The 23,716-nt window shown below is 38.6% G+C and overlaps 3 pseudogenes; 1 reads left to right on the top strand and 2 right to left on the bottom strand.

Annotated features, from left to right (window-relative positions):
* Positions 1–822: 822 nt before the first annotated feature.
* Positions 823–2,511, bottom strand: LOC143672888 (aurora kinase A pseudogene; annotated as a pseudogene).
* Positions 2,512–2,640: 129 nt separating this feature from the next.
* Positions 2,641–5,017, bottom strand: LOC143672889 (aurora kinase A pseudogene; annotated as a pseudogene).
* Positions 5,018–11,142: 6,125 nt separating this feature from the next.
* Positions 11,143–18,767, top strand: LOC143672890 (pleckstrin homology domain-containing family A member 5 pseudogene; annotated as a pseudogene).
* The last annotated feature ends 4,949 nt before the right edge of the window (positions 18,768–23,716 follow it).

Raw genomic sequence — 23,716 nt, forward strand, 5'->3', positions numbered from 1 at the left:
TACATCTAGAACATCATCAGAGTTATTCTTTTGTATTTATTCATTTATTTTTTATGTTTGCACGCATACTGAAACACAATGCAATGAAAAATGAGATCTCAACATTTATAAATAGTTTAGAGATATCATTTTATAGATGTCCAAGCCAGTCCTGAATTAGAGGTAGGACATCTGTTCCTATTTTAAAAAGTCTTATAGAGGACAAGTGCTTAAAGAGGACTAAGCACCCAACCAGGTTTAGCAGGAGGATGCACAGATATTGAGAGCATTCTTGAGGAGATACTTTTGAAGTAAAAATCCAAATCTATGAAAAAGTCTTCATTTTAACATTCAAAAATGAGAATCAGAAATGATAAAAAATGAGAATCAAGTATTCATTGCAACAGCTTTACCAGACTTTGCCATCCAATAAGTTACACACACACTCAAATATTTGGAAGGATTTTGCACAGTTCTTGAACTGATCAGGTGTGGTAGTCATCACTTTGTACTTTCCACAGACTCTGAGTATCTTCCACCAGACTCCTCTCCCTGCATGGGCTGCGGGGGAAGCTGCAAAGGAACCCTGCCTTGAGGTTATAAGGCCAGGATAATTAGCACAATTACCATTGTCATTTAATTGCAAAGTGTCATACTTATTGAAGTAGTGTTTTCTGAATAGAGATAGACAAAGTACTGCCTGCTCTGTAAATTAAATAAAGTAACATTTTCTGTGGTGCTGGAGACTGAGTGCAGGCAGTGCAAACTGAATGAGTTTCAGCATTATATCCATTCCAGATTATATAGCAGCCCCTGGCTCAAAGAATTGCCCCCTGCAAGATTCTAAAAACTGTTGGCTAGTTGATGCTTGCGTTTTTGACTGCTTGGCGGTTTTGATGAATTTGCTGTGATCTAGAGGTATTCATGTACTTCTTTTAGAGTTGGTCTTTGACTTGGATTATGCATCAGTAATTTTGAAATGAGGTCCCTGGTTCCCTCTATTGCAACATCAGGGAATATGAATTCAACCCTTGATATTCTGCTGTAAGTCTCTTGGTATGGTTTTACTTCAAAATGAGTTTTCCCAACTAAAATTCATTGCAAAGAACTCCAAGTCTCCAAAGATCCACCTCCTCTTCATATATTCAGATTTCAATCATCTCATGTGGATAGTAGTTCTACAGAGAGTGTTCTCTTGGAGGATGGGGCATTTACTGACCACACAAAGTCTGCAATCTTAAACTCTCCAACTGATCCAAGGAGCAGGATTTCTGGCTTGACGTCTCTATGAATAACTTTCTTTGAATGACAGGAAGGAAGAGCATTGCCAATTCTGTGATGGAAATTGCCATTTTCTTTTCATCAAATATGGAAAGCTTCAGAAGTTCTCTACAGACTGCTCCAAGAGTTGCATAGTCAAGAATTAGATAAACTCTGGTGGCACCATGGAAATAACCAGATAGCCTGAGAATATTAGGTTTCCTAAGGTGAGACTGTAGTTCTACTTCTCTTCCCACCTGATGCTTAACCCTGCTTTGTCCAGCTGAGCTTTATATAATACTTTAAGAGCCAGGGTTAGCTTACTTTGTTGTTCTCTTGTCAAAGAAACATGATTAAATTTTCCTTTATCTATTGGATGGCCAATTTCAAAATCCTCCAAAGCCTATTGCCTTTTCTTTGATTCCTTTTGTTTTCTGTTTTAATTCTAGTTATTCTCTGGGATTGTTTCCACATGCTGGTGGCCGTGACAGCTCACAGACTTGGGTGTTATTCAGTGGCATGGAGAAATGATGAGACATGGGATTTTTGCAATCACTTCTGCTTCTGAGTCTGAACTGGTTTATGGTTCGAGACAAGCTTTTTGTAATTCTGCAGGAATACCCTGAGGGCTATTTGAAGGATACAAGTCTTGCTGCACCTGGCAACAACTTGAAGATATTGGACACTGAAAAAACCAACATTGACATCACCAGAAAACCTTTTGGACCATCTCCAAGGGGAAATATAGTCTTAATGGGTCCTGAAATACAATTTTCTTTAGATTTATTCATGATGCCTTTTGACTTCACCTCTGACCTACCATGTGCCAAGACTAAGTACACAATGAGGCTTAGCAGAAGGATGCACAGATATTGAGAGCCTTCTGAGGAGATTCTATTGAAGTAAAAATACAAATACCTGTAAAAGTGTTTGTTGTAACCTTTAGAAAAGAGAATCAAGTATACATTCCAACAGCTTAGCCAGGCTTGTCCACTTAATAAGTTATACACATATTTAGAAACTTGGAATCTTATTGCACAGCTCTTGAGCTGATCAAACTGGGAAGTCCTCACTTTCCACAACTAGACTGGATTTCTTCCACAAGTCTCCTCACATTGCATGGACTTCTGTGGAAGCTAAAGTTGAGCACTGCCTTAAGGTTATAAGGACAATGAAATTAGCATGATTATCACTGCCACTTTCAATTTAGAATATATGTTATTTGAAGTAGAGTTTTCTAAAAATATATAGCCAATGTACTGCCTACTCCATAAATTAAAAAGAATAAAGTAACAGTTTCTTTAACAGGCAGGCAATCTGATTGATTTTCATTAACATTTTCTTGCCAGATTATATAACAGCCTCCAGCTCAACATATTGTTACCCACAAGTTTCTTCAAATCATTGACAAGTTGATTCTTTGTTTTTTATGGGGCTACTTGGTGGTTTTGATGAATTTGCTGTGATCCAGAGGTGTTCACATACTTCTTTAAGAGTTGGGCTTTGGCTTGGATTATCTTCAACCATCTTGAAATGGAGTCCCTTTGGCTGCCTCCATTACAAAGTCTGTGAATGTGAATTCAATCTTTGATATCCCATTGCAAATCTCCTAGTATGTATTTGCTAAAAAGGAGGTTTCCCAGCTAAAAATTCATATCAAGGAATGCCAAGTCTCCAAAGATCCAACTTTTCATCAAGCATTCAGCTTTCACTCATTTCAGGAGGCAAGTTGTCAAGGCTTCCACAGAGAGTGGTTCTACTGGAGAATGTAACATGTACCAACCACCAAAAGTCTTCAATCTTTACCTCTTCAAGTGATCCAAAGAGCATATTTTTTGGCTTGACTTCTTCATGAATAACTCTTTGAATGACAGTAAGACAGTGCATATGCCAATTCTGTGATATATGTATCAGTTCTCTGTTCATCAAATTTGGAAAGCTTCCGAAGTTCACAATAAACTCTTTCCAAGTGGTACATATTTTAGAATTAGGTAAACTCTGGTCGCATCATGGAAACAGTCATGTAGTCTGAGAATATTAGGATTCTTAAGGTAATACGGTATTTCTGCTTCTCATCTCAACTGAAGCTCAACTCATGCTTTGTCCAGCAGACCTTTAAATAATATTTTAAGATCCAGGATAAACCTACTTTTTTTCTCTTGCTAAATAAATATGACCAAATTTAACTTTACCCTGTTTGTGACAAAGTTTTCATGTTTCTTGTCATTGGTATTTTGATCCTTTTGAATCTTTGAGTTTACCTTCATCAGAAATGAAAATTCGCCTATTTATTTAACTATTTCATGCCTGCACCTCCCTCTTTTCAGATTCCAATTATGTTTATCTTCATTTTGACTTTCCATATAGTTCACCTTTATTCTCCTTATTTTTTTGTATCCTGTATGGTGGGGGTCAAATTTCATTCTTTTTCCATGGGACTATGCCACTATTTCAGTACCATTTGTTGAACTTATTTTGGGGAGGAGAAGTGCATGTGCAGGGAATCAATCCTGGTTCTTCTGCATGGTATGTAAGGATTCTACCACTGAACTACCCTTGTACTCCCTTTATGTGTTTTTATACATGTATTTTTAATTCTTCTGCCTAAATTTCTCTTTGGAAATGTTCTGTTCATCTGTCTTCAAATTCACTAATATTTTCCCCTCCAATGTCTAATCTGATGTCAATTCCATCCAGTGCAATTTGCTTCCCAGACATTTTAAATTTTCTTCTCTAAAGGTTAACTTGGGTCTTATTTATGTCTTCACATATTTAACATATGGAATACAGTTATGACTATTTTAATATCCTCTGCTTCTGTGTCTGGATTGGCTTTAAAATGGCTATTTTCCCCATTGTGTGTGTACAGAAAATGTTCATTTGTGCCTTAGTACTTCAGGTCTGTAATCTGATTCTACCTAAGGCAGTAAATGAATAGGATGCTTCCTTATTCTGAGCCTCAAGGAGAACTGTATTCCTCTGTTTAAATGTCTCTTAAGTGGTGTCTGTAGTTTTTGAATCTGACCAATTTAATAGCAAGTTCCTATCACTGGACTGCCTCTATCCTGCCAAAGAGCTTACTTAAAGCCTTTTTGTGCTGCTCTACTTAAGAACTTCGATGATTCTCCTCTGGAAGTCAGAGATGCATTATTTGTAGCATTGGGTGCTACTTTCAAGGTGGTTAGTGAGAAAGGGTAAACCCATCTTTAGCTGATGTGGACAAACACAAACTTAACAAGAACAAAGAATCTTTAGAAAAAGTAGAACTCATACATGGAAAGAAAGCTGTATTAGCAGCTGAAGAAAAGGAATTGAAACCTGCCCCTGAAGGATTAATTTAAGGCCTTCCTCAGTGTCTCTATGGAGGCCACTAAAGTCTTGGGGTTCTTACTGTCCAGGCCTTTCAGGAGATCTTCTGGCAAAGCCTCTCTTCCCAACTTCCATGCACATTAGACAGATCCTTATGCTGATCTCCTTGGCTTTGACCTTCCTTAGGCTGGTTGAATATTTTTACGTACAACACCTGACACAACTTCTCCACTGGCTTTTCCTGCTACATGGACATTTTTAACATAAATGAGTGAAGCTTCCATCCCTTTCGAGTGAGCCACTTCTTTGGAATAAGTCAAAAGTTTTTTTTTATCTCTTCTGAAGATTTGGAACATTCTGAGCTCTTTTCATCTTTTATTTTCAGGAAGATCTTCAGGACTTCTTCATAACCATTTAAACTTGATTTCCACACCTTGTGCTCACATTTCTGATCAAGTGGTGATTTCATTTGCGCAATATCATCTCCCATTGTGCTCCCATTTTCTCCTTAGAATCATGGATAATACATCTGCTGGGTCAGAACTGGGGCCCCTAGCAATTTAATTTTCACTAGATAGCCTGGGTCACAAGGCAGGATTTTGGAATCACAGCACAGTCCCTGTCTGAGCATGTGGATGTTGTGCCTAGTGATATGTCAGGCTCTATTATCCTGGCCTTCCTCTGTTTGTTACCTGTTTTTATAATAAATAACCCTTCAAAGCACTGTGGGGTGTGGGATCTAGACTTAGAAATCTGAGTTCTTTTCATGTCTTCCCTCCAGGGAAAGGTCCTGTTGAAGGGTTTTACTAATCTTGCAGATGTAGGGCTGGAAAATATTATGAATAGCTGTAAGAAAAGATGCATATATGTATGTAGGTATAGATAAATTGAATATCAATTTGTCTTAACTATAAATTAATAAACATTTATTATAAGCACACTAAAAATTACCAATATTCCAATGCCTCATGAGATAGTTCAAGTAAATAAAACTCTTCAGCCCAATGGGTGCAGACCTTACACAGTCAATTATCTGAGACAGTTTTCATATTCCACTTTTCACACTTGAAAAGAAACTTTAGGCCTTTGGGAGCCTCCCCTTGTCAGGGTGCAGGTGCTTTCAAAGAAACATTTGGGGGACCCTGTGAGGTGAGACTGTTTACTGAGGAGAATCTGTGAATAAGGACAAAGCAACACTTCCTGGACCATCTTCTTCATTCCTGGTTATCAGGAAGGTCACAGGTGACATGGAAAAGGTAGGTTTAGAGATTATCTAAGAGGGCTGCATGGGCTTGGGAAATCCTGGGGTTAATAATCCAGAATAGTCTGGTTTTTCATTATTGATGGTCAGTAATCCCTTTAAGCATTGATTCATTATTACTCAAGCAAGACATGGAAGGAAAGGCATGTGTAGGGAGTAATGACTTTCTCACAAAAAAAGGGTAAGAGATGTGGTGTTTCAGAACAGATCAGAAGACTTTAATACCCAAATCTGAAGGATCTATCTACTATGGTGTCTTTGTGACTTAAGTTCATGCCAAATATACCCAAGCTAAAATCAACATGCTTGATATAGAGGCAGCTGGACCTTCTAGAGCACCAACTAGGGGTATGTTCAGAAAAGTGGGAAAACTGCCCAGATTTGTCACCTGTTTCCTAGGCTATTCTATATACCTTTACTTGTGTGGGTTCAAAGAAATGGCTCTCTGAACTTCTGAAAAATCCCAAATGCCCCTGACAGTGCTATAGCAAGCAGACTTGCCCTAATTTAGTAGCTGCCCGAATGCTTCACACCAGAAATGGATTGATTTTTAATAAAAGGGGATTTATTTTGTTAGTTCTTCAGAGGAAAAGCAACTAACTTTCCACTGAGGTTCTTTCTTACATGGAAGGCATAGGATAGTCTCTGCTGGTCTTCTCTCCAGGCCCCTGGATTCCAACAAGTTTCCCTGGGGTGACTTCTTTCTGCATATCCAAAGGTCTAGGCTGAGCTATGAGTGCTGAGATGTGGAACGCCAAGCTGCTTGGGCTGGGCTATGTTGCAATCTTTCATTTAGGCACCAGTCAATTAAGTCAAACATCCTTCATTGCAGCAGACATGCTTCCTAGCCAACTGCAGATGTAAATCAGCAACAGATGAGGTTCACGTACCATTGGCTCATGTCTGCAGCAATAGAACTAGGTACAGTTACTTGGCCAAGTTGACTACTGAATCTAACTACCACAAGACTTTAGAGCAGGCAGGCCTCTCCCTCCTTCCTTCTGATTCAGCTGCCTTCTCTGTTGAAAATCCTCAAACATCCTCTCCTGACCTTCAGGAGAAATTGCACACAAGTGAGATAAGACAGCTGGGATGGGGATCTCTCCCCTAACAGCTCATCTGCTTCTGTAACCCGCTTTGTGCCCTAAACTAACCTATTGTTTTCCTTTAATATTGCCAGCCACAATATTAAGCTTGCCTTATCTCTAGCATGTAATATAGTATATAAAAGCTAAAGTTGCCTTTTGTTTGGGACTCAGACTTTCAAAGGCTACTTGGCTGAGCTCTATGTTCATAGAAAATTAAACCTACTTCTTGAAACTTTGGAGACTCAGCCTGGTTCATTCTATTTCTATATAACATTCCAGGAGGCTTAAAACTTTGTCCCTTTTTTGGGCAACATTTCTGGGGGCTACTCCAGGATATGAAGTGGGTGTATTTTAATCTCCCTTGCCTGAGGAGGTAGTGGCACCTGGACTGTAAACCCGATGGAATCCAGTGCCAGAAGTGGGGCATTTCCCTATCTCTCAGATTCCTAGCCTCCTTGGGTGGGGTGCCTGTCACCACCCGAGTGACAACAGATCTGGGAAAGTTTCTGGAACCAGGTTTCTGGAGCACTGCCCATCTAGTTGGTAAGCACCCAGGTGCATCAGTTTCAGCCCACTCATAAAAAGCTAAGGGGGATTGAGTGGAAGGGGAGCCTGATCAACTCCCAGAGACTATCCATTTACCATTCTCCAGCTGGAGGACCAAGGAAAACAGAAGCCTTCAGGTCTGGATTTGGGTGGGATGGTGCAGTGGGGGTGTTGGTGTGTGTGTGTGGAATTGTGTGAATGTAAGGAAGTCCTTGGCCATGCACCAGACCAGGAGTGAGTTAGGATTCTGCAAGTTTATGGCAATCCTCACATGGAATAGAGCAAGCAAACCTGAAAGGGAGGCTAGCCAGGGGTTTATTCCAGACCACCAAAGCCAAGAGACACCAATAATGTCCCTGCCAGGGAGTGGTCAGATGAAAGGAAGCGATAGTTTATTCAAAACCCTTTGCTGTTTATCTGTAAGCCCTCTCATTAATCATTGCCACCACAGATATGAGAAGGGATTTCAGTAAAACACTATTGCAGTGCATGATTTATAACTTTAGGAAAGCTTTTACTAATTCCTAGGAAATCAAGCTGACCCCTGACTGACTTAGGAAACTATATGAATAAAAATGAGCCACTTTTAAGGAGGATAAAACATTATCTTGTATTCTGGCTTATCATTACTCTATCTTATAAATTAAAATTTTCACATTTCAGAATAAGAGAAAAACATCTGTGTAGGGGTTTTAAAATTTACCTCATGAAAAAATATGTTCTGTACAATTAATGTTGCCATTGTGTGACCTTGATAAAACAAAAAAACAAATAAACAAAAAAACAGTTAAAATGAGTACTATAGCTGGGAGGACTGGCTATCCTCCTGGAAGGAGGTGTACTTCAATAATGATATCTAGGTCCCAAGAAGCTCCTCTTGGTACCTAGCCATTCCCAGAGGACCTAACCTGGCCCAGTCATGTAATCTAATTAAAGTTTGGCCAATATTATGTGAAAAATATCATAAAAAGAGGAAAGAGAAAATAATCTTATAAGAGAGGGAAAGCACCTCATTAAAATCTTATGTTCTGCTGTGTATCTTAACTAAGGAGACTCTGAATGCTGTCATCAAAATTGCTGTGGATTTTTACTAATAAGAATTAAAATGCTGCTTCTAAAACTCTCCAGCACTTCTCTTCAGGTGTTGATGTCATCTCATCTGATGATATAAGTATGCTTCATTTTTTAAGACTCCTTCAATTACTATATTTTAATTATTCTCTTTAATTTCTTTCCCAATAAATTCTGTTTTTATGTCACTGACCTCTGTATTGTCCATGAATCCAAACCTATAAATTAAATAACCACAAATATCATGTTGCTTTTTGTGCACAAAATTGGTGCTGGGAGCAAGATTTGCATTTCTCCATTGCAACTGAGATCAGCTGACCAGCCCACAACTGAAGCCAGAGTGACCATCATTGCCTTGCTCTAGCTCACTGGAGGCAGCTAGTCAATCCATAGCCAAAGCCTGAGGAGACTTCTGAGCCCTGTCTCAGTCACTCCAGAAGCTGATGGATCTACACATGGCTAAAAATTAAAGAATCAACACATGGACATCCCAGCCTGCTGGGCCTGTGGACTAATTGTCTCTTCTTGCTCTTTTCATTTATCTTTCATTTAGCAGTTTTAGCCCACCTGGAAATAGGTCTCCTGGAATTCTTTCTGAAAACCAACTTTACTCTAATTTGACGGGATCTCTCTAACCCAGGTAGCATCCCCCTTCCTAGCTGCTGCCCAGAATGTATGTCTCCATTCCTTCCCTGAGGCTAATTGTGGGTTCATGTAGTGACACTCCTCATAGCTTGCACTATGTACCTCATGCCTCTATTTGTGCTTGGCATGGTCACAAGCCATTCTAAGGGAAATGATGCATGTTGTGCATGCCTCAAAACTACCTATATTGGGAAAAGGTAAAAATTATAATCAATATTCATGCCAGGGAGGTTCTCAAAACCTTAATTATTTTGTATGCACCCAAAAGAAACATCCCCCAGTATGCTATAATCTCACCTCGCCAGGTTCAGTAATGCAATTTTTGCTACTTCAGGATGGCAAAATTGTGAAGGCCTCCTGGGAGTTGGTACCAAATTTAGATCTTACCCAAAGCTCTGAGCTAAGAACACACTGAAAACAAAAGAAACTGGATTCACAAAAACATGTGGCCAAAGCTAATGCCTCACCAGCTGGTGAAGGAATCCCAAAGCAGGAACTGGGCATAGAGGCCAGGGGCATAGGCTATCAAAGTGACAGATCAGATCCTCTCAGGGGCATTGCCCCTCCCTCACTTGCACACCTCACATCACCCTGCTTGGTCCTGGAAGATGGCAGATTAGACAAACACGTGTAAGATTCCTCAAAGGGAGGAACAATGTAAGAAAGGCATAGTTGCAAAGGGGCTATCAGGAGAAATCTTGAGGCCAACAGAAGAGACCCTCAGCTTCCCAACTTTGCAGGAGCCTGAACCCTGTATTGATACATTGTTTCCTACACCCAGATCAGATCTGGACATACGAACACCTGCAACAAAAAAGAACAAAATTCAGGTAATGCTAAAACCCTTCCCTATAAGTTGAGGTAAGTACCAAAGGGGGAAAATATAGCAGGCAGTTCTCTCCTCCCATTCTGGCTCAGCTGCCTCCCGTGTGAAAAATCCCCAAACCCCCTCTCCTGACCTTGAGGACTAGGTGAAACTGCAGGCAAGTAAGATAAGACACATTCCTGGGATAGAAACCCCTCTCCTAGCCTTCAGGACCAGGTGAAACTGCAGGCAAGTGAATAAGACACCTGAGATTGGGACTTCTCCCCTAACAGCTCATCTGCTTCTGTAACCCACTTCATCCCTTAAACTAACCAATTGTTTTTCTTTTAGCATTGCCAGCCACCATATTAACTTACTTTATTTCTAATGTGTAATATAATCTATAAGAGTTAAGGTTGCCTTTTATTCAGGACTCAAACTTTCAGACTACTCAGCTGAACCCTATGGCCATAAAAAATAAAACCTACTTCCAGAAACTTCAGAATCTCAGCCTTGTTTGTTCTATTTCTATGTAACATTTCAGGAGGCTTAAAGCCTTGTTCTTTCTTTCGTGCAACAGTGGAAGAAATGAAAATCTCTTTTGGACCAGGTTGTCTTTTCTCCTAATTTTTGTAATGAGCAGGAGGCTTCATAAGGGAGACAGACTTGCTACTCACATGAAGGAGAAGTAGATCCAGTGTTGTGTCCTGGGGTGGTGGCTCCATCACTCCTCGTGGCCCAGGGACTCTGAGATATACCTGCTCTGCTGTTGGTATTCTTTTAGCTGTGGATGGACTTCTACGAAAAATAGATTGGTAGGGTTTTATGACTCTGTTTTCATTTGGGCTAAGTTGTCACTCTTTCTTCTTCTCTCTCCTTCCATCAAACCCTCCATCCACTTTCTGTTTCCTCTCTGGCACTGTTTTCACCAACAGTCTCTGTAGGTCTTAGTGAGATGAGAGAGAGAGACAGAGAGGAACCTAAGGAGACATCTTTCTGGTCCCTTTCAGAAATAGGCTGGCTCTGTGGTGCCTGCTTCTGGAGACCTTCTCTTTCCAGAGAGGGCCTCTTTGATGATGAAGACCATGGTTGTATTTCATAAAAAGACATTGGTAACTACATATCCCTAGTCCTATGATCCAGAGTGAAATATGTTACTCCATATGAAATAATAAAGCATGGCATACCTGGAAGATGTGGAGGGATTGAAACAGGAGCCTAACCCAGTGGGACAGCTTGGTGGTGCTTCTGAATGTGTAAGTGCACAGGGGGACACACTGAGCCAGGGAGGTGAGCTCCAGCCATGCTCTCTCTGTACTCCCTTTTATTACTTGCTCCCTCCTCCCTCTGCAGCCATGGTGGCAGCAGGAAAAGGTAGTTTGATATTATTTGCAGCATGACCCCTTCAAGTCATGACAAGACAGCCCTACCTGGGTCAGAAGAAAAATGGAGATCAATGAGATATGACACAATATGCCAGGTCTCTATGTGGCAGCAGTGTCAGTTCTATAATAAGTAGAGCACTGTTCCTCGACATGGTACTTTGAGTAGTTCTAAAATCATGGTTAATATTTCTGACCAAATAATGCACTTATTCCTGTATCACCTTCCCCTGTTTCAGCAGCTGCTTTCCAGTGATACTTTTTCACAGAATGTATAGATCAGAAGTGCCTTCACCCATCCAGAGAGAATATGTGATGATAGACTGCAGACATGGGGCCCATCACCCTGTTGCTTCCTATTGAAATGAAGCTCGAAGGATATTAAGGAATGATGAGAAAGAAAGAAAGGAAGAATGAGAGAAATAAAAAAAGACACAGATGGGCTTAGGGGGTCTGAAGCTTAACTTTACATCAGAAATCAGGCAACTTTATTCTTATCCAGATCCTGCTTAAATACTGCAGGGGGACAAAAGGCATGCATGCATTTCTTGAGGGAACAGAGAGCTTATCTTTCAGTGTTCTCTTCCTTCATATTTAACATAACCATTTGGGGTAAACATCCTCTTCCTCCCAGACTGCTCTACATAATAACCACCGCAGTTTACTGCCACCATCCTGAGGCCAGATGCTTCCAACAAATTCTGCAGGTCTTGTTTTAACACTTGGCTACTACATTTCCCTCTTTTTATTTTATTAGCAGAGGTGACTGTGCCTGCCTTAGGTTGCCCTTAAGCTGTGAAGGAAGGGTCTTGCCTATCATTGGCTACCAGTCAAGCTCTCTGACTTTGATTATTTGTTAACAAATAATCACACATCTGAGGAGGAAGAGAAAGAGTATAAACAGCTCCAAACCTAACATTTTTTAGGTCTTGGTTAAGTGATTGTGTAACATCATCTCCATAGGCTACATGTAAATTATTCTCAATTAATTCCAATACCCTTTTTTGTAATTCTAAGATATCAAAACTTAAACTATCTGAAAGCCCCAAAATATGCCTCTTTACCTTTTCCCATTCTATTTCAGATAGGTTATATGTTAAAAGGGGGTAATACAAAAACTTCTCTCATTCCATTTACACTTTAAACTTTGTAAAAAATTTAAATTATACATTTGATCTCCAATATGAACCAACATCATTTCTATATCATTTAGTCTATTATTAATTTGCTCATCAATGAGATTGTCTATGCCACAGTTCGCTGGTGTTTTTCTAACAATGCTATGCCTGTATAGTTTGACACAATGCAGTTTCGGAGACTGCAGCCACTGTGATACTTCCAATGATCCCAATGACAGCTGCAATAATGAGTCAAATTAGTCTCTTAGTCCTTTTTAGATATTCTTTTGCCAAATGGATCAATATATGTGTTTCTGGAGAGAATTACCAGGATCTTGACATCTACAATGGCAGACAAATACCTCTTCTCCTTGCTGCTATAATAATCTCATTTTCCTGCAACATAAATGCTTGGAGACAAGTGAATAGAGAACAATTCCCAGAATTCGAAGTTTGAGTTCTTATATGCATATGAACTTTCACAAATATATATGGATCTCTAGTTCATATTTGCATGTAGTGTTTATGGCTGCTATTTAAAGGGAAGTTATAGTTACTAGAATTCACTATAAAAATTGGTCTCAGTTCTAAGAAAATTTTCTATCAATTTCTTTGACTAATGCTGTATTTATTGTCCCATGAATTTGGCACAAATCATCCTCCATGTATTAAACCCTGATTTAGCTTGCCTGTCCATATAGTCTCAGTTATCTTCAAGCTAGAGATGGGAGACCCCACAGGGGATGCATCTCTTACAGTTCCATAGGAATCATTAATTATCATAACTACTCAATCCATATGACATAACTGCCATCCGTTCCAACTTTCTTTCCCATCTAACAGGCAAGTATCATTTGTTTCCATAGAGTTATGCATATGGGTCTTCCTAAAAATAGAAGAGTTAAATTTGATACCATTTTTCTTCTTCTTTATATAACTTTGGAAGTTTTGAATTTACTGGACCTGGAAATCCTAAACTTGTATTAAGATATTTTGATAAAGTTGGATCTGCCCATGTTAGGGCCTGCAGCAAGTGGGTTAGAAATATAAACCCAATAAGTATGACTATGTCCCTGTCCTTCAGCTATTAAAGTTATATGTCCTATAACATACATTATCCATTTAATTATGTTCATCCAGGTTGACATGTCTGGGTTTTATTCTCTTCGAGGGAATCCAAACCAGTGTTCTGTCATCTGCAATGACAAGAGCAAATCCCCTACCCCACACCTTTATCATGCCTTATTTCCATAGTTCATCTTTAACATATTTCCAATAGATTGGCTGCAGCTGCAGGTCTGTTTGGGTTGTATCATTGTTCTTTCCAAAATTACTAAAATGCTGTTCTGCAGGAGTCTTTGATGAATTATCATAAATGTTTTTTTAATTTAAAATAAACAGTGCTTTTGCTAATTGATCTTTTAGTGAACTTATTTTCATAGCATCATCTTCCTGATCATCATCTCCCCCTTTTTGTTTCAAGAGCATAGACTTTCGTGTCCAGTTTTCTCATTCAATAATTCCTTGCCCAGAGGGATTATGTGGAATTCCTGTGATAAGAGTAATATTAAAAGTAGTACAAAATTTATAAAATTACTTTCCTGTATAAGCAGGACCATTGTCTGTTTTAATAGATTGAGGGCATCCCATAACAGCAAAAGCATTATTAAATGTGATTGAACATGGCAAAAATGATCTCCAGATTGTGTGGTAGCCCAGATGAAATGAGAACAAGTGTCTATGATAATATGTACATACTGCATTTACCAAAATGTGAAATATGAGTAATATCCATTTGCCATAATTCATTTCCTTTTTGACCTCGAGGATTAACCCCTGATGCAAATGGGAGTGCATTTAAAGGTCCACAGGTTGGACAAGTCCTAACAGTGTCCTGAGCTTGCTGTTTAGATAAAGATGGAAATTTTTTTCACAGTCCTTTGCTATTGATATGAGTCAATTTGTGAAATTCTGTAGGATCCTGAATTATCCCCACAAGAGTATTTGCTTGCTGATTTTATAATGGCAAAGGACCTAGAAGCTTGGTAGGAACTCTTTATATGCATGATAAAGAGAGGAGTAATTCAACTTCTGATTAATATCTGTAAATGAAAAAACATTCAGGACAATTCATTTTTTTAAAACAAAAAAACCTGTCTCAATGTGAGTAACTGTTCGGCAGACTTATTCTGAATCAGAAACAATACTAAGAGATTGTGGAAAATTTTGCAATACTTGAATTACAGCTATTAATTCAGTGCAGTGGGTGAGGTAAAAGGTGTTTTATAACTTGTTTTCCTCTGGGGTGATATATGCAGCCTGCCCATTTATATTATCATCAGTAAAGACAGTAATAGCTAGCAGGGAAGACCAAACTATTTTACACAAAATCCATTGCATTCTTTTTTAAAAATTGTAAAGGTTTTGATACAGCAAATAATTATTAATTTGTCCTTTAAAATCACTTAACACTATTTGTCAAGAGGTATTGAAGATAGATTTCACACACTATGATTAATAAATCAGAATTTCCTTGTAAAATATTAAACAGGTTCTGTAACATATAATTAGGAATCCCTAAAGTGGCAGGGAGCAAAAATGAAAGCAGAATGTCAATAGTGACGGGTACCCATAGTAAATGACCAGATTTTTTAAATTGAATTCATTGGATTAATTGAAAATGAATGCAGGAATGTGGATTCTTTATAATTGGTTGTACATTTTTGCTAATTTTAAATTTATTGCATCTAGTTTTTATGATATTTTCTCACAATAGTGGCCAAATTCTAATTTGTTTATATGGCTGGGCCCATTTGGGTCCTCTGAGAACTGGCTAGTGACCAAGAGGAACTTCCTGGAACTTAGACTTTTTTACTAAAGTACACCTTCTTCTGGGAGGATAGCCAGTCCTCCCAGCTAGAGTGCACATTTGAACTGTTTCTTACCAAGGTCATGTGATAGCAACATCAGTTGCATGTATTGGCAACATCAGGTGAACAAAAAAGACTCCACAAGTATATTTTTCCTTGCATTCAGCCCTCAAATCTGATCTGCTCCCCAAGTAAGCCATGGTTATTTGGGGATAAATTTAATTTATATATACATAGTTTATATAAAAACTGGACAAAGCATTAAGATATTTGACTTAAAGGAATTTAGGTATTTATATTATTTGAATATTATTTAGTAAGTACTAGATTCATTTATAGTACTATTATTTAGATTAATATATTAAGCTACCTGGTTTAGCACAAGAAAAGAAATATTTTTTTGCCAGTATAATGATATCCAGGAGAAAATCAGCATTTTTATATAGATAATGACATGATAAAAGTCAATGTAAGCTATCCTGATAAAACGAAGACTCCTACCCCTCACACTGATTATCCAGAAAAAACTTTTTTATATCTTCATTAGAACAGATTGAGATTCCAAGAAAATGCCATCATTCCAGACTCATTAAATCTTTCTTGATTTTGACCATAATCTCCATCCCCACAAACCCCTAGCAACTAGTTTAGGCTTTGTCTCACACTCCTCTCACCCTGCAACAGTCATTCATTTTATCTTAGCATAAAACTACTCTGTATTCCTACTAATAAAAATACCCCCCACATCCTTCATGCCCAAGCCATCATTCCAAACAAATACTTTACCACACATGATTGCTATCAAAATCAAATGTGAGAATGTCAAATACTTAAAACACTTCAGTTAATGCACATTCAAAACATCAATATATAATTTTTAATGAGAATCTTAAGTCTCAAATTTCCTAAAATATATCTCTTCTTCAAACATGAATAGGAGCTAAACTCATGGCCAGTCTCCAAACCATGCCTGTGGAGAATTTAAGTCAAGAAAACGAGATGGGGCTACCATTCCCACATCCCGTCACAAGACTTTACCTGTAGCATTGGTGTAAATCTCATAGAACAATCATTCAGACTAAACCAAGGTAACCTAACAGAACACCTTGAGTCAGAACTACAATCCTGAACTGCATACCCCCTTGGGGACCAACCTGCCACAGGAAATATCAATGAGCAATGACCCCCGTTTGGCATGGCTCCATACTCACTGAATACTCTCTAACTCAGGTGTACATGAATCCCTAAATAAAGGCAGCCCATCAAGAACAAGCCCAGAAGCCAATCTCTCTCTATCCTGCTCTGCCAAAGGCATGGTCAAGGAGCAAATTTTAAAATCTATCATAATAAAGCAGTTCTTAGAAATTACAACTGGTGTGGGCAAGCCAAGCTGCAATGACTTCATAGGCTGAACCACAGTATCAACTTTTATCAAATCAGTCTACATTCTCCATTTTACTGACCTCCTTCCTATAATAAATATTGGAGAATTCCAAGAACCACGAGACTCCTCTAAACATCCTGCTTTTAACTGTTATTGAACTAACTGAGTTAGAGCCTCTAACTTTTCTATAGATAAGGGCCACTGCTCAACCCACAAAGGGTCATTTGTAGTATTTTTAGTGGACATTCCTGGAGCATTTCCTCACTTTATGCTTTAAGAGTTCCCTTATTAGATCCCACGTTGGGCGCCAAATGTTGCTTCCTGTAGAAACAGAGCTCGAAGGATATTAAGGAATGATGAGAAAGAAAGAAAGGAAGAAAGAAAGAAAGACACAGACGGGCTCAGGGGGTCTGAAGCTTGAGTTTACTTCAGACAGACTATTAGACCTATTAGATCCCTGTCTGGGTACCAATTGCCGAGTCCAGCTCAAGCAACTGTCCAAACAGGGTAAGAAGGGGTAGTGGGAGATTGAGAAGAAACACAACTTAGAGTTTAAGACAAAGCACGAGCCAGGTAGTTCATTGTCTGACTGAACATAATAACCAAATAGAATCAGGAATATTTTCCCCATTTTGTTATATTCACTGCAAAGCCTTCATAACCAATTTCCATTACTTAAGATTTGAAACATTATGGCCTTAAGGCTGAAACCAATAACACTGTTTTTGAATGAGATCAAATAAGCTTAATAATTCAGATGTTTTAACAGGCACCCCTGCATCTTCAACACACACACACACATACTCCTCCATCCGCCTCTTATGATTATCTGTTACCCTGATGATCCAAGGAAAATGCTTACTTTACCAATATGACTCGAGTCCTCTTCTATCAGCTGGACACACATGACTCTAATGAGACATTTCCTTGGTTCCTTAATATTGATTTGGAGTCTTCTTCTTCAAGCCCCACGTTAGGTATCAAATGTTGCTTCCTATTGAAATGGAGCTCGAAGTATATTAAGGAATGATGAGAAAGAAAGAAAGGAAGAATGAAAGAAATAAAAAAAGACACAGACGGGCTCAGGGGGTCTGAAGCTTAACTTTACATCAGACATCAGACAACTTTATTCTTATCCAGATCCTACTGAAATACTGCAGGGTGACAAAAGGCATGCATTCATTTCTTGAAAGAACAGAGAGCTTATTTTTCAGTGCTCTCTTCCTTCATACTTAACATAACAATTTGGGGTAAGCATTTTCCTCCTCCCACACTGCTCTACATAACAATCTCCACAGTTTACTGCCACTTTCCTGAGGCCAGCTGCTTTCAACAAATTCTGCCAGTCTTGTTTTAACCCTTGGCTCCTACATCACCCTAAACATTTCTATGTGCCTGACAGATCATTGCCAGCAAACTTCAGTTTACAGTCTGTTGGTCCCCAGAACCTCCAAGGCAAAATACTGTCTCAAGATTAATATAGAGGTGCCTTATGAAAATACAGACCTGAAGAAATACCTATTTATACCAAGTTAAGCCAGTTATGTTAACAAGACAAAGTGGTAATGCTCTGGAAGAGAAATTACAGCAGCTTCACAAGGAGAAATACATGCTTGAGTAAGCTTTGTTTTCAGTGAGTCAAAAGATAGAAGTGAGTGCAAATAATACAGCAGCCACTCAGACTTGGGTGTTACAGAGGGGTGATTTACAGAATAGACTGCTTAGTACATCCCAAGACCTATCTCAAGCTGCTGTTGAACTGGAAGGAGAATGGAGAGAATGTGATAACTTAGAATATGATGTAACTGTTGCTAGGAGCCACATGAAGAGTGGCTAGATCTACTTGGTGAAGAATTCAGACTGAATCAGCAGTATTAAAAAATGACTTTGGAGAATTCAAGATGACATGGATGGACTGAGTAAGCATAACCAGCAAAGAGATGCAACCAGAAAGGTATGACAGGATCAAAGCCTTTGTCAAAATCTAAGTACAAAAATGATGGCCTAGGACTTCCAGGAAGATGGCCAACTAGAGTAGCTCAAGATTAGCCCTGCTCTAACTAAAAGCTAGAGAAGGGACATGAGGGAGACTGAGACAGTGACTTAAGAGTGTGACTGATCTGGAAGAGCCTTCTTCAGCACACATGGCAGCCTTGGTTGCAGAGACTAAGGAACTCAGATGCAGAAAGTTGAAGTCTAGTGCAGAAGCATGGAGCCATGGGGTCCATAAGAGTGAAAGAATGGGAACCCAGGACTAGGATGTAAGCCAGGTCATGTTCCTTGGTTACACTACCCTCACCAGTGCAGTGCCATGACTCCAACTCACACCATGCCCCATACACCTGAATCAAATCACCCACTCCCATTCCCCACACTCCAGATGCCCACACCCCACCAGGCCCCAGTACATGCCCATGCCCTCAGCCCCACACCAAGTGAAGCCCAGCGCACCTCTCCTGCACCCCTCATGAGAACTATCTCCCCCTCCCTGTTCCTTGCAGGCTGTTGTCAGCACATAAAGGTTGTGGGCACTAGCATACATATCTAGGCTACCCCTGCCCCCTTCCATAGTGTCACACAACCTTACCTCAACCTCCCTGAGCTCAGCTCATGTGGTTATGGCACTTCCAGTCCCAATCATGTCATTCAGCTCTGGTAGCTGCACTTTACAGCAGACCTAGAACTGCACATGTACACAGCTCTAAGTCTCACTTCCCAGCCCTGAGAATGTGCTGATCTGCATAGCTCTATCACATCTGCCCCCAATCCATGAAAGTGTAATGCCAACCTGCTGCCACAACTCTACATAAGCACACAATGGGTCCCATGCCTTAGACCAGTATACATCAGGGTTATGGCCCTCAGACCAGTGCACCCATCCAGCTACATCCTCCCTGACTGCTGGATGCTTACATTCACAAGCATCAGTGTAACATCCCCAACTTGTGCTCATATCTGACCTGAAACAAGTCACTACAGTGAGTGCTCCACCCTGTGCCCTGCTTCCTGCTGTACAACCACACCACAAAGACAAGGCCTTAGACTACTGAAAGAAAACAACTCCCAAAATAAATCAATCAAGATATTCACATGCCATGATGACAGTAGATCACTAAGCATATCATAATGCAGACAGACATAGCCCTGTTTAATGACCAAATTAAAACACCAGAGAAGACACATACATTGGTACAACTAATCAACGATGTTCATACCAACTCTATTTAGTAAAATAAGTGGGATAGCAAATGACATAAAGGAGATCAAGGAGACAGTATAAGAGCACAATGAGGAGTTTGAAAGAATAAATAGAAAAATAGCAGAATTCACAGAGATTAAAATCCTGTTGACCAAATAAAAAACATACAAGAGGCACACAACACCAGATTTGAAGAGACAGAAGAAAAAATAAGTGATATAGTGGACAGAATAATTGACTTTGAAGACTCCAAACAGCAAATGACAAAAAGATGGAAAACATTGAATGGGAACTCAGGGAAATGATAGACAAAACAAAACACACACACACATGAGAATCATTTGTGCCCCAGAAGGAGAATAGAGGAGTAAGGGAACAGGAGTAGTAGTTAAGGATATAATGGCGTAAACTTCCCAACCATCATAAAGAACATAAATATACAAGTCAAAGAAGCCCAAGGAAGTCCAAACAGAATAAATTCAAATAGTTCTTCCTGAAGGTGCATATTAATCAGTCTGTCAAATGTTGAATAGAAACAGAAAATCTTGAAAGTGGCAAGAGAAAAACAATATACTACATACAAAGGAAATCAACTAAGACTGAGTTCAGACTACTCAACTAGCATCCTAGAGGCAAGAAGGCAGTGGTATGATATATTCAAGATCCTGAAAGAGAAAGACTTCCAGCCAAGAATTCTGTACCCAGCCAAATTGTTCTTCAAAATTGAGGAAGAGATTAAACTTTTCACAGAGGAAGAATTCCTAAAAGAATTTGTAAGCAGAGGCTGGCCCTACAAGAAATACTAAAAGGAGCTCTGCCAGCTGGAAAAAAAAGACAAGAGATGGAGGTTGGGAGATGGGCACAGAATTGAAGAGTACCACCAAGGGTAATTTAAAGAATACAAAGAGAAAGAGGGAAAAGAATACAAAGATCTGGTAAATAAAAAAGATAATGTGATGGAATCAAGAAACAACTTTTCAGTAATAACTTTGAATGTTAATGGACTAAGTTTACCAATTAAAAGATACATATTGGCAGAATGGATTAAGAAACATAATCCAGCTATATGCTGCTTTCAAGATACTCATCTTTGACACAGGATACAAATAGTTTGAAAGTGAAAGGATGGAAAAAGATTTTCCATGCAAGTTGTAACTAAAAGAAAGCAGGAGTAGCTATACTAATATCAGATGAAATTAAATATCTTTAAAAGTAAAGGTATGATAAGGGACAAAGAAGGATGCTATATACTAATTAAAGGGTCAATTTGCCATGAAGATATAACAATCATAAACGTTTATGCTCCCAGCCAAAGAATTCCAAAGTATATGAGACAGACATTGACAAAACTGAAGGGATAATAGATGTTTCAACAATAATAGTAGGAGACTTCAATACACACTCTCCTCTATAGATAGAACAACCAGATAGAAGATCAACAAGGAAATAGAGATATTAAATAACTTGATAAAAAAAATTAGACCTACAAGACATATATTGGTCATTGCACCACAAAGCACAAGGTTATACATTCTTCTCTAATCCTCATGGAACATACTCCAGGACAGCTCATATGCTGGCAAAAAATAAGCCTTTATACATTTAAAAATATTGAAATTATTCCAAACACTTTCTCTGATCACAATGTAACAAAGCTGAATCTCAACAACCACCAAAGAATTAGAACATTCACAAATATATGGAGATTAAATAACACAATTTTAAACAACTAGTGTGTCAAAGAAGAAATTGCTAGAGAAATCAGTAACTCTCTTGAAATGAATGAAACTGAGAATACAGCATATCAGAACTTATGGGATGCAGCAAAGGAAATTTATTGCCTTAAATGTCTGTATTAAAAAAACAAGAAAGAGAAAAAATTGAGGACTTGACAGCAAGCCTGGAGGTGCTTGAGAAAGAACAGCAAACTAACCCCTAAGCAAATAGGATGAGAGAAATTACAAAGATGATGATGTAGATAAATGAATGGGAGAACAAAAGAACAATAGAAAGAATCAATTTAAAAAGTTGGTTCTTCGAGAAAATCAGTAAAATTGATGGGCCATGAATAAGACTGACAAACAAAAAATGAGAGAGGATGAAAATAAACAAAATCAGAAATGAGAATGAGTGCATTACCACAGGCCCTGAAGAAAGAAAAGAAATCATAAAATAGGATACTATGTAAAACTATATGCCAACAAACCAGACAACTTAGATGAGATGGGCAAATTCCTGGAGACACACAAACAAGCTACACTGACTCCAAAGAAATAGCAAATTACAAGAAACCAATCACAAGTAAAGAGATTCAATCAGTCCTCAAAAATCTTTCTATGAAGAAAAGCCCAGGGCCAGATGGTTTCACAGGGAAGTTTTATCAAACACAGCAAAAAGAACTAACATTTCTCAAACTTTTCAAAAAATTGAGGAAAAAGAAGTCTACCTAACTTATTTTCTGGTACTAATATCATTTTAATACCCAAAATGGGTAAAGATGTTATAAGAAAGGAAAACTACAGGTCAGTCTCCCTAATGAACATAGATGCAGAAATTCTCAACAGAATATTAGCAAATCACATCCAACAGCACATTAATAGAATTAAACACCATTACCAAGTGGGGTTTATACCAGGAATGCATGGATGGTTCAACACAAGAAAATCAATTAATATAATATAGCACATTAACTAATCAAAAGGGATAAATCACATGATCATCTCAATTGATGCTGAAAAGGCACTCAACAAAATTCAGCATCCTTTTATGATAAAAACATTCCAAAAGATTGGAATCGAAGGTAACTGCCTCAATATGATAAAGGGAATATATGAAAAACTGACAGCCACCGTTGTAATCAATGGAGAGACTGAAAGCCTTCCCCCAAGATCATGTAGAAGACAAGGATGCCCACTGTCACCACTATTATTCAAAATTGTGCTAGAAGTTCTAGCTGGAAGAATCAGACAGGACAAAGAAATAAAAGTCATCCAAATTGGAAAGCAAGATGTAAAACTCTCATTATTTGTAAATGATATGATCCTATACTTGGAAGATCCTGCAAAATCTACAGCAAAGCTACTTGAGCTAATAAACAAATTCAGCAAGGGAGTGGGATATAAAATTAATGTGCAAAAATCAGTAACATTTCTATTCACTAGCAATGAGCTAGCTGAAGAGACAGTTAAAGAAAAGTTTCCATTCCAAAAAAGCAGCCAAAAGAATCAAATACTTAGGAACGAACTTAACTGGGGATGTAAAGGACTTGTACACAGAGAACTATATAACATTGTTCAAAGAAATCAAAGATCTAAATAGGTGGAAAGACATTTGCTGCCCATGGATAGGAAGGCTAAATATTGTTAAAATGTCAATTCTCCCCTAATTTATCTACAGATTCAAACAGTACCAATCAAAATTACAATAACCTACTTTGAAAATTTGGAAAAGTTAACTACCAAGTTCATCTGGAAGTGAAAGAGACCCTGAATAGCTTAAAGCATCTTAAGAAAGAAGAATGAAGTGGTAGGATTGACACTCCCTGACTTTAAAACCTTTTATCAAGCCACATTGGTCAAAAACATCATGGTACTGGCACAAAGACAGAAGCATTGACCAACGGAATTGAATTGAGAGTACAGAAATAGACCACCAAATCTATGGTCAACTGATTTTTGACAAGGCCCCCTAATCCTCTGAACTGGTACAAAATAGTATTTTCAATAATGAGGCATGGAAGAACTGGATATCAATAGCCAAGAAAATGAAAGAGGACTCCTAACTTACACCCTACACAAAA

The sequence above is a fragment of the Tamandua tetradactyla genome (assembly GCF_023851605.1).
Source record: "Tamandua tetradactyla isolate mTamTet1 chromosome 22 unlocalized genomic scaffold, mTamTet1.pri SUPER_22_unloc_1, whole genome shotgun sequence".
Lineage (NCBI taxonomy): Eukaryota > Metazoa > Chordata > Mammalia > Pilosa > Myrmecophagidae > Tamandua > Tamandua tetradactyla.